The 17,656-nt window shown below is 42.1% G+C and overlaps 1 protein-coding gene across 1 annotated transcript in view; it reads left to right on the forward strand.

Annotated features, from left to right (window-relative positions):
• Window positions 1-17,656, forward strand: part of PAPPA (pappalysin 1) — a gene marked incomplete at its 5' end in the record, with an annotated part of 228,179 nt that overhangs the window by 79,491 nt on the left and 131,032 nt on the right. The gene's annotated exons all lie outside the window — the stretch shown is intronic.

Below are 17,656 nucleotides of genomic sequence, written 5' to 3' on the forward strand. Positions count from 1 at the left end.
TCACCATTCATGGTCCTTGTTTTCTTTTGTGAAACACATTTGATCCTTAAGGGTCCTTGCAGCTCTAGGTCTCCATAATTCTCCTGGACACTTAACGCTTTTACATGACATAGTATTTGTCCTTGACATTCAATTCTCAAGCCACCTTTATCTATTACACCTTCCTCAAACATGCTCAGGATTTATGTTTTATAAGGGAAGCCACATTATAATGAAGTCATTAGTGCTTTTCCTCTATGCCAGACAATGGGCTAAGGTCTTTGCATGTTTTTCTTGTGTCATCCTTTCTACATCCACAGCCCTATTATCCTTATCATTTCATAGAGAAGGAAATAGCAGCTTCAAGACGTGAAGTCACGTGTCCGAGATCACACAGTTAGGATGTGGTGAGATCAGGATTGGAATTCCATCTTGTCTACGAAGCCAGTGTACTTCACCAGTATTCAGTTAACAATGTGATTCCAAATTCTGCTTTAACCTAAGAAATGAGGGAGCCTTAGCCATCAAATCTGGGTACCAAGAGCCTATAAAATCAATCACCAAACATTTGTTGAGTAGGACTCTGTATAGTGGACATTGGTAGGGAATACTTTGAGTATTGGAAAGAACAATAGCTCAGGAGTCGGACGCCTGTGTCTACTTCCAGCCAGTCCACTTACTAACATTACATAAATCAGTCAATCTCTTTGAGCCTCAATTTCGTCTTCTGTATGAGGAAGATGTTGAAGTCAGTCGTTTCTATGGGCCTTTTGTGGCTCTTTCTTTGATTCTAAGATGACAGAAGACACAATCTCTCCGCTCTGTCTATTTGAGACTATTTACTAAGCCAATCAGTAATAGAAACCAAGTCCTGGAGGAAACTTTCAATCTTTTGAAGAGACAGAACCACTTTCAAACACTTTACCAGCACTTCCTTTTACATGCCAGCAATTAATGTGCACATCATAAGCAAACCCTTGCCCATTCATTGACTCCGAGATGAAGAACACCTGTTTAAGAGCTCAGAGGGAGCACTCGGTTTGTGTTTGTTAAAGAATCGTCCTGCCTTGAAAATATTCCATGATCCCATCTCTCCCATCTCCTAACTTGTCCAGAATAGTAAAGTCCTATAAATATGCATCCACTTAAAATTTCAGTATGAAACAATGGAGATAATAAATAATAGATATCTTAAAACCTCAGCTTAAACACCGCTTCCCCCACCCCCCCAAGTTATGAGCCTGTAAGAGCTGACATGGGTTGATGAGTGTGGCATGGTGGGAATGAAACTGAAGACGTACAAACACCTGAGTTCTACTTTCAGCTAAGTCACTAACTTACTCTACGACCTTAGGCTAGTGACTTACCCTTTCTGGTCTGCAGAGGCCTCCGCCACCAAAGGAGGTTGTAGTAGATTACTAGTTCTCAAACTCGGTTGCATAACAGGAAAACTTGGGACATTTTTAAAATGCCTGTATCTCATTTGCCTACCCTCAGAACCCTTCCCTCCCCTCCCAGTTATTGACATAATTGGTAAGGATAAGGTCTGGCTATGGGACTTGTAAAATCTCATTATAATGGACAACTAAGTTGAAGAAACACTGCACTAAATCAGGTTCCCAAAGTGTGGCTCCTGGCCAGCAGCCTCCACATCAATGGATATGTAGAAAGGCCAGTTTCGTAGGCCCCAGCCCAGATGACTGAATCAGAAACTCTTTGAGTACAGGGCTTTTCCAGATGACTCTGATGCTGGCTAAAGTTTAATAGCCACTGTTCTAAATGATCTCAAAGGCCTGGGAATCCGCAAGGTCTCTTTCACTCACACAGCTACTCATTCAATTTACAAATATGTATTGAGAACGCTCTGTGAGCCAGAGTCTGTAATGGGAAGCGGAGATTAGAGGGATGACTCAGACCCAGGCCCTTTCCTGTAGACACTCACACTTCAGTGCTGAAGACCTTAAGTACTTAGTAAAAATGCCTGCTTCTATGCCAGTTTTGCTTCCCAAACCACCATAGGTCCACGCCTTTGTGCAACATTTGTTCTTTCATTCACTCAACAAATATTTTAGTCCCTACTGTGTGACAAGCACAAGGGCTAAATGGAGGCATTGCTTGGCCTTCTTCTTTGTCTTTCTTGAGTCCCAAGGATTTATTGGAGACTTGGGGTGGGCTGGGCTTCCTGACCCAAATGTTCTCTGAGACTCTGAACAAAGAAAAACATCATTCCAAGTCAACCTATCATTTCAACTCCTTTATCTCTTAGTATTTCAAGTTCTGAACTCCAACACAAATATATCCCTCTCTCTCTCTCTCTCTCTCTCTCTCTCTTTCTCTCTCTTTCTCTCTCTTTCTCTGTGTGTGTGTGTGTGTGTGCGTGTGTGTATTTTGCTGCTTTCACATTTTTTCCATATCAAATAAATTGGCTCTAATACAAGTTCTATATAAAGACTGTTTTGGAGAAAAAGAGGAGAGAGGGAAAAAAAGCATTTTTTCCTTCCCTGACTCAACCCATTACATGATCCCCTTTGACCTTTGTCTTCATTTTTTTCTCTCAGCAAAAATATTTATTCTTTCTGTTATCTATACTGGAGATAGTGTCCCAAGGTATGGCATTGGTGAAGGGAGAGGCTTCTGTGCTTACCCAGGGATGCTTCCAGTAGACTGATTACTTTTGGCCAGGACAAGAAAGCAATGTGGAGCGTCTTCCTTAAGTGGACCCCTTCATTGAATGAGAACTGACACAAGCAGTGGATAAGGGGATCCATGCTGACTCTGCTACTAACTCACCATGTGGCATTAAGACACATTGCGTCACTTATTTAGACTTCAATTTCCCTATCTGAAATACATGTTAAGCAATTGTACGCGGATGGACATTGTTCTCAGGTGAGAGATGACTCATTCACTTTTTCATAGTAAAAGGGACTCAGAAGAGATTGTCTATAATAATCAATACCCAACGTGAATGCCCTAGTGAAATGTGCAGTGTGTGGACAACAATCTTGATGATGATGATAATAACAATAATTAATAATAATAACAATAATCACCATTTACTGAATACTTACTCTGCGTTAAGTGTCTTACTAGTATTTCCGAGGCTAGCGAAGCTCAGAGATGGAGCTAGAGCTCAGAAAATTTACTCAGCCAACCTGCTACAGCTGGTAATGGCAGAGCCAGGTGTAAAACCTAGGTCTAATTCCAAATTCCACCTTCCCAACCACAACACCACAATACCGCGTGCTGCAGTAATGTAAAGGCAGGATTTTAAAGCTCAGACATGCCTCCAAGCCGGCTAACATTCAAGATACAGCAAGTAGAAGACAGGTTGCTGGTCATAGGCCCCTAGTACACAGTCAAGGAACTGACCCTGTATCGGAGCCCAGCAACACAAGTTACACAGCCGGTTCTTTATGGGTCTGGCTGGGGAAAAGAGCAGGGAAGCTTGTTTCTGAAGTTGACTGTCAGCTTAATTTGCTTCTGCACTGCACATTGTGCTGTGTGGGTCTGCATGGAATCTTTGGATTTCTCTAAGTAAGGACTCCACAAAAGTAAGATGTGGGAACAGAGTCCCAGAGAGCAGTTTCTAGGCTCTCGGCCTCAGGTGGAAAGGTGCTGGCTCGGTTATTAGATGGCCATCAGCTGTAATCAGATGGCTGTCCACTGTGGCTGGGTGGCCATCAGCGGTTACTGGTTAGCCATTGGCCACTGGTATAGCTGCCGTGGCTATGCTGGGGGTGGGGGTATTGGTGGGTTGGTTGGCACAGAAGCAGAAGGCCAATTGTGGCTAGCAAGTGCAGTTAGCAAGCGGATTGCAGCTAGCAAGGAGTTGGTTGGTTGGCAGAGAAGCGGACGGCGGATTGCACATCGTGTGGAGCCTGCTTCCTCTGTCTCCAACCCAGCCGTCGGTGAGACTATAGTGGTATGAACCCCCTATCCATGGCTCCATAGATGTTCCTTTCTGGTCTCACCATATCCTGCGTTCTTATGCAGGGAGCGGGAGCTGAGTCCCCACATGACATAAGATTCCCGACCCCCTCCTTTTTTAATTTGGCTTAAAGTGAGGTATAAGGCAAACCAGGAACAGTGATGTCACGCGGGGTCTCCTGCGGGGCCTCTGCTCCCGCTGCCCACATAAGAACGCAGGACATCGTGAGGCCAAAAAGGAACACCCACGGAGCCATAGGTAGGGAAGTCATACCACTATGGTCTCACTGGAGGCTGGGTTTACACGATGAGCAACCTGCTGTCTGCTTTGCTGCCAACCGACCAACTCTCCTCGACTCACCTTCACTCTCCTCCACTTCCCTCCATAGCCGTGGCAGTTATATCAGTGGCCAATGGCTCACTGGTTACAGCTGATGGCCAACTAGCCACAGCTGATGGCCATCCAATCACAGTTGATGGCCATTTACTACCTGAGCCAGCACCTTTCCACATGAGGGTGAGAAGCTGGAAACTGCACTCCTGGCTCTGTCCCCACAAGTGAATAGTGGCTCATTCTCATTATTTATCTCTTCATTTGCCCATCCATCCATCATCAGTTCATTCAGCAAATATTTACTGGGTGTCTATTACCATAGAACTAGGAATAGAGTCCTGATCTCTGGCATTATGAGCACAGAGTTTAAAGGGGGAAACAGGTGAGGAATCAGGTGATTATACTGCAACATGAAGAGTTCTCTGGTGTGAGGAAGGGGGCTGTAGGGAAACATAGGAAGGGTATCTAACACAACTTGAGGTAGGTAAGGATTTCTTGGAAGAAGTGATGTCTAAGCTGAAACCTGAAGGGTGGATAAGAGTTCAGCATTGGAGAAAATTACCACAGTACGAATGGTTGAAACCAAATGGCTGCTCAGCAAACATTGATAAATGAATGAATGAATGAATAAATGAATGAATGATGAATGAACCAACATACTGTGCTTCACAGCAGAAGTGCATGTTCGGTTGCAAAACAAGTTTTGAAGGGGATGGAATGTAGTAATCTGGGCTATGGATCACTATGGTTCTTAAATCTACTCCATTCTTTTTAACTGCTGCATAGTATTCTGTAGTAGGAATAGCTGTACCCCGAATACTGGCCAATTAGGTTATTTCACACATTTTTCTATTTTAAACAAATGCTGCATGAGCACTCTTCTATAAACCTCCTTATGGGCACATGTGACCATTTCTCCAGATTGATGCTGAGAGATGGAACTGCTGGGTCACAAAATAGAAGCACTTTTCATTAATGGATTCTGAGAGAGTGAACCAGTTCCCATCTCAACAGCAGGGTTCCACATCATCACTAGAACTTGACAAAATGAAAGTGCTTTGTCTTTGGCCGTTTGATCGTGTGTTAGGTAAAATATGACTTCTCATTGATGTTCTTGTGATGGAACATCTTGAGTGAGCAGCTTTCAAATATTACTACTAGCTATTTACATTGCCTTTTCTGTGGCTTGCTAGTCACATCTTTAAGTTATGTCTGGTCATCAACCTCTGTACACCTCAGTTTTGCCATCTGGTAAATGGGGATTTTCATGTTAGCCTTCTTGAGTATCCAACAATGTTATTAGAATCTAGAGGGAAACAGGTAGTCCAGAGGGTGCCGTCATTTATGAAGAAGTTACTCTGAGTCATCTTGCATACATCGATATGTATACCAAATGTTAATTTAGTATGCTTTCTGTGCTAGGAAATATGCCACATTCTGAACACAAAATAGGTAGTAATAAAGACCTGGTTTCTACCCTTGGTGGAGACTCAATTTAGTTTTTGTGCTAACCACCCTCACATATGCTGATCGCACCCATTACTAGTAATATCTGCCATGTTGTAAATATGCCATATATGTTCAGTATCTTTTATAAGCCTACCAAGGAAGTGTAGGCATCAGTACGCCCTCTTTGTAGGTGGGGAAGCTGAACCTCCAAGAGGTAGCACTCACTTAAGGTCCCCCAGTTACTAGATGCTGGTGTCGAGTTTTACATCTCCTTGCCTGACCTCCCAAGGGTGTGCCTGGCAAACTGTAGAGCGCAATCATTACTGCGATAACGGGCAAAGGCTGAGGTGGCAGGTATCTTGATGGATGGAGAAAATAGGTGTCCAAACTAGCTTTTCTTGTTTCCAAGAAGCAATAGAATACACACAAAAGAGAACACATTTTTTCATTTGTTTTTCGAACACTGAAGTAGATAAGGAGGAAGAGGTTGATGAAGGCTGGACCTTGTCAGACCAGCGTGGTTGTCAGTAACCTGTTGCTGAAATGCATCCTCCAGAGCAGACCTCCTCCGGAGCCGGGTCTTCTTTCACGCCTGCCCACAGTGGTGTAGCCTGTAGTTTGAGGTCCTGGTGACCAGGGCAGACGAGCAGCCTCAGGAGTGAGAGCTGTTTCCAAGCCCAGAGTGGAGACCTCTGTTCCTAGCCCAAGCTAGCGGGGTAGATAGCCAGCACTATCTCGCTCTATTTCTGGAAGCTGGGCATCATCCACCTCTCACTCCCTCTCACCAGCCTCAGGCCAAGTACCTCTCAGGATGAAATACGGTTCCGAGAACATGAGGATAAACAAGGATTTAGCAAAATCAACAGATCTCCGGCGTCAGCAGCAGCCATCGAAATGCTGACAGTTTCCAAGGATCTTCATGAGTTGGAAAGTGGGAAGCGCCCCTGTTGGGCGCCAACACCCCTGGAATCACTTACCTTAAAAATGTCTATGGGTCAGTCTGATGCCGTGCTGAACTTTAAAGAAGGGGGTCCTGACAGTGTCTCTTCTGCTAAATGGGACGCACAACAGTGAAATGATGGACCCAAGGCGCTGCTGATAAATTCTTTCCTCCCTTCCTCCTTCCTTCCTTCATTTATGCAGTGCAGCCCTACAGAGTATCGATCTCATTGCTGGCACCGTAATTCTCAATCTTATAATTGGGTAGGAGGGCTGCACTGAATTATAGCCCAAATAAAAATATAATGGCCAACTAAAGATGATTATTACAAGAGGTTTTAAAGAGTATAATTCTCCCCTAAGTGAAGGGGGACTACATAGAAGATAAGACTGGAGAGCTAAACGGGGGCCAGATTATGAAGGGGTTGTGGCCCACGTTTTCTACTTTGGATTTATTCATTAGGAAATAGAAGACTATACCAATCAAATGTGTATGTGTGTGTGTATGTGTGTGTGTGTATGTATGTGTATATATATATAATTGCTCTGGGTGCTCTGTAAAGAAAGATTGAAGAAGAGTGAGAAAGTCCACATGGGGTGATTGCTAAAATCCAAACCAGAGATTAGGATTATTTGCATAGAGAGGTGGATGAATTGGAGGTGTGTTTCAAAGGTAAAATCAGCAGGACTCGGTGATGTGTTGGATGCAGGGTTTTAACAAGGAGCTGTCCGGTGATTCTCCTTTCTGGTTGGAGAACTTGGAATGAGAGAAATGTTATTTCCTGAAACGGAGAAATCGATTTTAATTTAGTATTTCATTAGAGGGTGGGGTGGATCAAGAGTTCCTTTGGAAAGCAACAAGTTACTGAAATCAGGTTGCAGTGGTGTCCTGATGTCACCTATTTCTTTGTTCTTTTGCTGTTCACCCTGGGGGCAGGTAGGTTGGACGGGACTTGGTTGTCCAGCTCCAATTCCTGATTTTTAAGAAAACAAATAAACGAGTAGGGAAGAGAAGGAAATTAACAGCCATCAGAGTAATTACAGATGTGGGAAGAATGGAGCAATTTATCTCACACTGGGCATGGGTAAGAAGAGTGGACAAAATCCGTTCAGCTGTGCTCGGAGATGATGAGAATCCTTAGGACAGTTTTAGCGGGTTTATGCTGCGCCTGTTAAAACAGGAACCTCAGACGTTTCCTTTAGAAATGCTGAGTTCAGATCTGGGAGATCTGATTCCCAGGCCAGCACAGGACTGCCTTGCTGTATATCCCTGATCGGGTCCTTCACAGGAGCCTAAACTCCTTCCCCTGGAAAAAGTGGGCGGTGATTCCTGGCTATAAGGTCCCACAAGGGGGGTCCTGAAAGCAACTAACGAGATAATAGACTTACAAAACCATGATGCAGTCAGGGGAACTATAAAGATTTAAATGTTCATGATTCTTTCTATTGTTTGGTTTTCATTAGCCTTGTTCTTGGCCAGGGCCAGGCTGGAGAGTAACTGTGAAAAGCAAACACACAGACACGCACAGACACACACATGAAACCATTTCCCGTTAAACTCTAACTGGAGTTACTATGGCTCAGTGTTGGATAAAAAGAAAGAAAAGATAAAAATGGCACTTTAACCTCTATAGCTGAGCTAAAGGAAAAAAAGAAGAAACCAATCAAAATGCTGGCCCCGGATCTGGAGACCTGGATTACAGTACTGAGTGAAAATTTTGCTGTGTCTTAAAATTTTGCTGCGTCTTGGTCCTTGACACCCCCTCCGGGGGCCCATGTTCCCTTTCTATAACATGAAGACATAGTTAGGTGACTCTGAAGGCCATCCCCAGTGCTGACATTCTGTTCAGACCACTGAATGCATCTAATTCTGAAATGGGGGAGGGAGCAGGTTACACGTCCCATTGGCAGTACATAAGCTTGGAGACTGGCCATTTCTAATGAAAGACTTCCAGGTACACAGGGACACTCAGAGATCCTCCCAGACATACGTTCTTTCCTTAGGGCTGACCAAGCTCTCCCTTTGTGATAGATTCAGAATATATGGGTGTATTTTTCCTGTTCAGTTGCATTGTGACTTGGCAGTGAGATACTAGAGGTGGGGTCTACTTAGTATTTGCCACATTAATCACAGTTTCTCAAGCAAGACCAGGCACCAAGTAGATGGTCAATAAATGGAGGTAAATAAATGTATGCATAAATGAATGAATGAACGAATGAATGAGTAAACTGTGTGGCAGTTCAATAAGTAGTCAGAAATATATGATAATACAGATGATATCTGGTATATGGACGATCTTTCTTTGCAACTTCCAAGATGGATTAGTTACCACATAATCAAAAGAACAAAAGAGAATCTTACAGCATGGTCCTTTCTCGTCTTGGGTCCTCAGTTTCCTTATTCTTAAAGTAAAGGGATTAGACCAGATAATGTAGGTCAGTCTTTCATTCATTCAACAGGCGTTTATTTAGCACAGTCATTGTAACAGACCTTGTATTAGGCAGTAGCCATAAGTAAACCACGCAGTAAGGGAGTCCCAGCCCCCTAGGAGCTTTCATTTAATTAATATGAGAAGTGAACGCATAAACAAATGGCAACAAAACAGTGAGGCAGGTGTTCTGATAAGAAAAGCACATGGGCTTGGAGCTCCTCGCTCATCTTAAAGAGTCAGTGAGAACTTGCAGGAAAAGGTCGTGTCTAAGCGAAGGCCCGGGGATTTAGCCAGGGAACAGAGATGACCCTGCTTGCTCGTGGTGGCTGAGGGATAAAATTTGAGGAAGGAAGTTTGAGCAAAGAGACCAGAGTATTTGAGAGGAGGCGAGTAATGATGGTTTCCGACGGCCATGCTCCAGGGTCTGGACTTCATGCTGAGGGCAGTGGGAGCCACGGAGTGCCTTTAGGTAAGAGAAGATCGCGATTAGATTTGGTTTTAGGACAGCTCTCTGTCTGTGTGTGGCTATCCGGGTGGATGTAGGGATGGAGGTACAGATGGTATATGGTATGGGAAGTAAGACAATGTTGCCAAAACTAAAGTAAGAGATGATGGCCCTGGTCTAGGGCAGTCATGGTGGGAATGGAGAGAATTAGATGTGGCGGAGCAGCTCTAATGGGATGGAAGCACTTGACGTCTGATCAGAGGGAGGAGGCAGGTGAGTGGGTCACGAAGATGCCTGTGTTACTGGCATCGCTGAAACAGAGCCTGTGGCGTTAGAGGTGTGTGGGGGTTGGGATGAGCAAAGAAAGATGAGTTCAGAAGTCCCATCTCATCGTCACCCTATGAGTGGCAGGCACACAGCTACGATTCACTGGGAGCCACAATGTTTCTTCCCTGCGGAGAGCTGCAGGAGCAATGAAGGTGAGCTTGAGCATGTGCATGCATGTGCACACACATGGATGAGTGTGTGTGTGTGTGTGTGTGTGTGTGTGTGCAGACAGGACCTGGGAGACCACCTGTTTTCATCATCCACCGATTCTCAAAGTGTAGTCCAGTGTTCCGAAAAGGTCCCCTGGGGGGTATTGTGGGGTTAATCTTCCGTAGCACTGATACCTATAACGTTACAAGGCATGGGCTTTGTTTTCTACCCGGGATTAATCATTCACTCATGGGCTTTAATACAAGCCAGACACCACCTCACTGAGCCTCCTGCAGAAATGCCAGTTCCCCCTCTTCCATTCTAATGCCAGTTTTCACATTCTTGTTGTCAGAGTGGGAAGGAGGTTAGTTTTCTGCCCCAGCTTCAATATCCTATAAACTAAAAAAGTTTGAAAACTTCCATCCAAGGATGTTAGTCAAAAAAATACCAGGAAAGCTTGACTTTGCCATTTGTTTTCTGTATGACTTGGGGCAATTTATTCCCCTTCTCTAGGTGTTGGTATCCATCCCACAAAGAGAAACGGGGGGTAAGTGATTCTGAAGCTATCCAGCTCTGTGTCTACATTTCTGTGTTTCCTTCTTGAGCTAAGCTCCTGGTACTCAAGCTCAGTCTCCAATATTTTTAAGCAGAGAGATTCTGAGGTGCTTAAACCTCTTACTGTCTAGGAATTAGGCTGAAAACCTCTCAGAACTGGAAGGAGCATTGAAGCCCTGATACTTTACAAATGAGAGAATGGAGCCCAGAGAGAGGAGGCCATTTCCTCAGAGTCACACAGCCTATTGATGGCAGAACACGGAATTGAACCTAGGGTTCCTGATTCCCAATCCAGGTGTTCCTTCCCCCACCTACAGGAGTGCTGGAGTTCGGCCAGACCTTGGGACTCAAATATGGGTTTGGCTCCCTCTGATCATGGAGAAGTCTCTGCTGGATGCTCAGAGTGAAATCATAGAGAGCTGACATCGGTAACGTCATGGCAGCTGGTGCTGGGGGGCAGGAGGTGGGGGGAGTTGGTATAGGAAATGAGAGAACACATTTGGCCAAGCTCAGGATCCACATGACCCTCCAAGAGCCCCTCATTTCAAAACAAACTCAACCTTTTAGGTTCAAGTTCTCCCTCTCGTCAGAAACGTGACTTCCTGCTTCTAAGAAGCGAGGCTTACAAAAGAGCTCAGAAGACTTCGCAGACATCAAATAGCTCTTACAAAATAGTGTTTTGATGAGTTAAGTGTAAATGAATCAGAAACATAAGGATTACATTTTCCCCAAGTGCACATGGGTTTCAAAATTTGAGGGGAAATGGAGTTTGCTAACTGCACGCCGGCTTTCACCGAACCCAAAGCATTCATGGGGCAGTGGGGGCAGAGAAGAAAGAGAAGCCCAGCCCCCACATGGTTTTAGATGTGGTGCCAAATTCGAAAATGCTGTTGGGCTCGCCCTCTGCCAGTAATAAAATTGCTGGCCACCCAGAGAGGCCACAGGGAGGAGAAAGGAGATTGCTTTCCCCACTGGCCCCTGGTCTCAACAACTGTGTTCGGTTAGCGCAGCTCAATCAGCAGCTGTCACCGTGTCCTTCCACTGGACTTGCTGGCCCCACTTGGCTTCGATTTTCACACTATGCCTCATGCCTTGTTTACCTTCAACTGTATCTGGTGTTTTGGCTCCCAGAGGCATTGGCGACCAGTCAGCTTGTCAGAAGCCCCTGCTCGGTAATCAGGAGACCTGTCCATCACCAGCAGGGGTGTTTGGGGGAAGCTGTCACACTTCGCCTTTGGTTGCATTCAGGAAAAACAAGAGTCTCTTGTAGATCTTTTCCTTTCTCCGCTCTTTAATGCTATCCAGGTGTAGCGTTTCCCCCAAACTGGTAAACGTCTTCCCTTCTCATCTCCGCCTGACTCAAACAACCAGTTAAATCTCAGGACTGCTGTTACCTTATCCCAAGATTTGAAGCTCTGCACCTTTTATAATTTCCCTTCATTCTTTCCCTTGTATTGTGTTTCACTGCACCAAGAAAGTAGAAAATCATTTCAATTGGTGGTAAAAGATGATTAAAACAAAATAACAAAGGCCTTGGCTGCAAACTGTTAGTTTTATTAAATTTGCTACTGTGTTTTAAATTGGTACCAGGGCACATCTTTGGACAATTCTATCAAAGGCTGCTGGAATTAATCAGTTGCATGTATACATTTGCTCCTTCCTGAGCCTTCCGCAGAGCCAAAGCAGCATTATCGGTGTGGAAACAGTGAGTTCTGTGTTACCTGTGGGAGAGGAGTGGGCCTTCGTCTCACTGGGAAGGATCCAAATGCCCAGGGGATTCTCAGACCCCTGTCATCTCATTCTTCATTCCTTTCATCCAGACAATGGGTCGCAGCTCACAGTGGTCACCAGGAGGAATAAGCCGAGGGATATTGCAAGGCAAAATTCCATTTTCCCAAACAACGATTCTTGGCAAGGGAGCATCACAGCCTCACAGTTGTGCTTTAAATAAAGGGCACATGAAGTGGAAAGTGCTGCTATCTACCCAGTGCTGGGGCCTGGAAGGAGGGAGAGATGGGAATAAGGACCTGGGACGCTGCTTCAGTATCTGGGCTACTATCTGCACAGCTCGTTCTGCTTCTACAACTGGAGGAGAAGAGGGGTTTGGGAAGTCACTGTGGCCTGTTCTCTATTACTCAGTGACCCGGCATCTTGCCTCAGAGCCTCCTGCCGTCTACTGCACACTCTCCATTGACCATTCTAGTAAAACTTTAGCACTCCTTTGGCTTAGACTACAGTTCAGTCTAAATGAACGTTCTCCATCCAGAAAGGTTTACCTGTGTCCTGCTTTGTCCTGTTCCTACTGCTCAGATCGCCATGCTCATCATGATGCCTTCTGACATTTGCCCATGTGCACTGTCTCAAACTGTAATTCATTCGTCAGATATTGTTGGAAACCTATTCTATGCCAGACACTGTGCTAGACCCAGAGAGAGAGCTATGAAAGGCCTATGTGTTCTCTGCCCTTGAAGCATTTAACCTATATTAGGGAAGACCAGGCATTCAACATCTGATTGCAACCAAGTGTGCTGAGTTTTATAATCAAGTACGGGGTGCTAAAGACACCTGTACAAAACATCAGCCTAATCCAGGTGTCAGAAGTCTCCCTGAGCCTTGCTCATCCTTCCAACCACTTTTTGGTCCTCCCTTCTGTTGGTACTCTTTAAATTCTACCTTGTCTTACAACCATACTGTACTTGACTTATCCTCCCTTTTGCCCTTTGAACTGTTGGAGACCATTCATGGTATCTTCCTCATCTCTAGAATGACTCCTACTAGACTCCTACTAGAATGTCCAACATGCTTTTTATTTGAGTTGCACAAGGTCATTGAGACCACATTGCCTGACTCTTACCCGAAATTGGCCCAAGGAAAGTGAGGTCCAGAAAGGAGGACTGATTCATCCAAAATCAGAGCCAAAGTTAATAGAAGAACCGCAGCCATTTTTCCTGACATGTGATCCAGGTGACATTCATAGTGACATCAGACGGCCTTTCAAGGTATCCCTTCCAAGGGCATATGATGAGCTTCATCCCAAATCCATAACAGCCACCCTCTCCCATAAAATGTAAGACCAAAGTACCTCTTAGCCTAAAACAAAAACAAAGTATTCTCTTACGAATTCCGGGTAAATAAAAAAAAATTTAAACTACCACACAAATAGAGAGCGAGAAAATAAGAATTCAGGGTGATACACAGATGAAATTGGAATTGAGTATATCATTACCACATGGAGGAAAATACTGAGTGTATGTAACCTTAATGTGTGAATGCTAAGAAATAAATTCTTTTGAGAAGACTACACAGCGCCAGAGTCATCCCATGGGGAAGGATATTTTGTTGTAAGTTTTAGTTCTCTTTACACAAAATAGAATATGAACACATCCAGCCTAGTGCCAAAACTTGGTATGTACTCTATTCTTGCACCTTCCATTCCATGGGGGGGATATTTAGTCTCCCTTTCCCCCTAAAACAACGACCTATCTATGCTGCTATCAAGATGCTCTTCCACAAAACAAATATGATTATGTCTTTTGCCAAGAAAGCCAGTTCTCCTACTTCCCCTGATTTGGCTTCTCCTCACTTTTCTGCTGTCAAGCCACTTCTCTGACTCTCTCCTCCTCAGCCTGGGTGAGGTATCGTTCTTCATGTTCCCATAACCCCTACCTTACACCTTTTAGGCTGTGCTACAGCCATCCATTTTAATGTGTTTTTTTTTTTAATTTTATTTTTTATCCCCCACAAGCCAATGAGCATTTTAAATGCAAGACCATATTTTATTGATCTTTGAATCCCAGACTCAATGAAGACTAATTAGATGAATGAATGGATGAACAAATGAAATGATATAAATATATTTATCCAGAATTTGAAGAAGTGGTCAAAGCTAGACAGAATTAGCTAGCATAAAGATAACTAGCTGGCTTTAATTCTCCTATACTCTTTCTTTTCCCATGAACTCTAAAACCGAAGGATTACTAACAGATTTACAATCTTATATTCATGGAAAATTGTATGTGTGTGTATGTATTTATACATGAAAAAATACATGAAGGATTCTGACAAGAATATTCTTGGTAGCTGCCACAAAGTGATGGATTTTGAAATGATTTTGCTTTATTTTAAATTCTTTCATATAGAGCTCTAAGTGGTTAAAATAAGCATGGGTGATCTTTATGGTTAGAAAAAAAATAAAGCTAATGTGATAATGTACTGTTACTCCTCAATTAAGAAAAATGTCAGCTCACCCTAACTATATGTTAGAACTGAAGCTATTTTTCTCTAAAATTCCACATTAAAAAAATACAATTTAGGAGGATTTGCAGCTACCTAAAAGACTTTAGGACTATGTCTTCTCTTCAAATAGTTTTAGTGTTCTGTATTTGATTGGATATTAACGCATTGCTCATTAGTGTGTGCTTATCCAAGGGGTCAGCTCAATATCATGGAAAGGTCAAGGGTATTAAAGTCAAACAACATGGTTTAAATTCTGCTCTGTAATTATTACCTCCTGACCTTGGACAGATTACTGAACTACACTGAACCTCAGTTGACCAATTTCTACCATTCAGATTGATATTAGAAATAGTATGTAGAATTTGGTGGACTAGTTCATCAAAAATATTCCCAATGCAAATATCTATCAAGATTTCTAGATAAAACATAACTGATATAACTAACATCCTTTAAAATGCATGACTGAGATCAGAAAAACATGTTGCCAGGGGCAATAAATAAAATGAAACTGAGAACTAGACAGATAAGCCGTGAATCTAACATTTAATTGACATAGTTTGTATAAAGGGGAATCATAAGTTTTGGCAATTGTATATTCTTGCTTATTCCAGAAGAAGATTTGGCCTTGCAACTGTGCAAGGTGGAGGATTGTAACTAAAGCCTTCAAAATAAGATTAGGGCCTCAGAAATCTACATGCTTAGTGAAAGGGTGTAGTACGGGAAATATAGGGGTTGCCAAAAAAATGTATACAAGTGGACTTTGGTCAACGTTGCTCAAGCAGTAGTTTGCCAAAATTAGAAGTATCTGGATGCTGATGGTAAACACTTTGAGCACCTCTTGTAATTGCAAAGTCAAATGTGACTTGTATTCATCTTTTGTTATCAGTATATATTGAGTATTACAATTTTAATACAGTTTCCTTTCTTAAAAATGTGTGTACATTTTTGGGCACCCTCTGTGTGTGTGTGTGTGTGTGTGTGTGTGTGTGTGTGTGTGTGTGTGTGTGTGTCCTATACCTAACAAAGATTTGACATTTAAGTTTATACTGCTCAGTATGGTCTAGGAATGCCTGAACTGAGAAACTAACTGGAAAAAAGAAAAGAAGTGGTTCCAAGGGTACCTAGAAGTTAACAGAAAATCACTCTGAAGGCCAACAAAGGCTTGACCCAAGGGACACAGGATTCCCACAGGCTAAAACCCAATAAACATGTCAAATTTAAAACAAACACAACAGTAGAGAAGACATCAAGAGAAAGCCTTAACAATCAACACAAGGGTTTTTATTAAATTTTGATTTTGATAACCAGTATGCATGCTAGTAGTTGAGGGTAAACAAGAAAACGTACTACAATTAGAAAATATAATCTCCAAAGTCTAGATGGACTAAAAAGGGGAATAGAGTAAAATAAAAGAAATTCAACAAATCTAAATGAAGGCAAGAAAAAGGGAAAATAAAAAAGCAAATAAAAAGGGGGGAAATACCAACATGATAGGAGAAAGAAATCTAATTTAACAGTCATTGTACTAATCGGATTAAAGTTACCTATGAAGATGGGAATTCTCAGGTTGGATTTAACTAATGATAAGTTCACCGAAAAGTTAGGATGAAACATATTTACCGGACAAAGCCTAAACAAAACAAATTAATATTAGTATCAGACAAAGGAAATGTTAAGACAAAAATATCACTAAGAAGAATAGGCCACCATATAATTGATAAAAGGAAGTTATATAATGATTTTGAGCTTAAATAGACCAAATAACGTGACACGAAAGTATGTAAGTCAAATGTGACTCTTACTTTAAAAAAGTGATAAATCCATAATATATGGGTTATATATTATGGATTATAATATTATATGGATTATATTTTAATATTTCAATACACCTTTCTCAGTAATTAATAGATCAGGAAAACTAAAACAGAGTAATGATCTAAACTATTTTGAACAACACAAAAAATGTTTCATTTGATAAAAATATATAGAACCCTGCTGCTAAAGTTAAACTATTAACATTTTCTTCTAGGATATGTAGAACATTTTGTTAAACTTACCTAGGCCAGAAAACGAATCCCAACAAATATCAAAGAATTAGTATCACATAGAACATTATCTTTGTCCATGAAGCAACACATTAAAAAAACCAAATAAATGAAAAATATAAAACTGTTTGGTCAATTAAATGTATGACAAGAAGTAAAAAAATATATATATTAGCAGCAAGAATTCAACAATGCATTAAAACTCATAAACGTACACAAACACATACATTCTGCCACAGCTGGATTATCCCAGAATGAGAGGAGATTTTAATGTTCGATGGTGTATGAATCTAACTCACAATACTAACATTAAATGAGTTTTTAAAACATGGCTGTCTTACTAGATGCAGAATTTTAAAACTTTTTCCTGTTTTTTTAAATACTTTTTAAAATTTTCAGTTATAGTTGACATACTATATTACATTACTTTCAGGTGTACAGCATAGTGATGAGACATTTATATAACTTATGAGGTGATCACTTCAGATAAATCTAGTACCCATCTGACACCATACATAGTTATTACAATATTATTGACTATATTTATTATGCTGTGCTTTACCTTCCCATAACTATTTTGTAACTACCAATTTGTACTTCTTAATTCTTTCCCCTTGTTCACCCTCCCTCCAGCCCTGCTCCCATCTGGCAACCCTCAAAATGTTCTCTGTAACTGTGAGTTTGTTTCTGTTTTGTTTGTTCATTTATCTTGTTCTCAAGATTCCACATATAAGTGAAATCATATGGCATTTGTCTTTCTGTGTCTGACTTCATCAGCATAATACCCTGTAGGTCCGTCCATGTTGTTGCACATGACAAGAATTCATTCTTTTTT

The sequence above is a fragment of the Rhinolophus hipposideros genome, assembly GCF_964194185.1.
Source record: "Rhinolophus hipposideros genome assembly, chromosome: 11".
Taxonomy (NCBI): Eukaryota; Metazoa; Chordata; class Mammalia; order Chiroptera; family Rhinolophidae; genus Rhinolophus; species Rhinolophus hipposideros.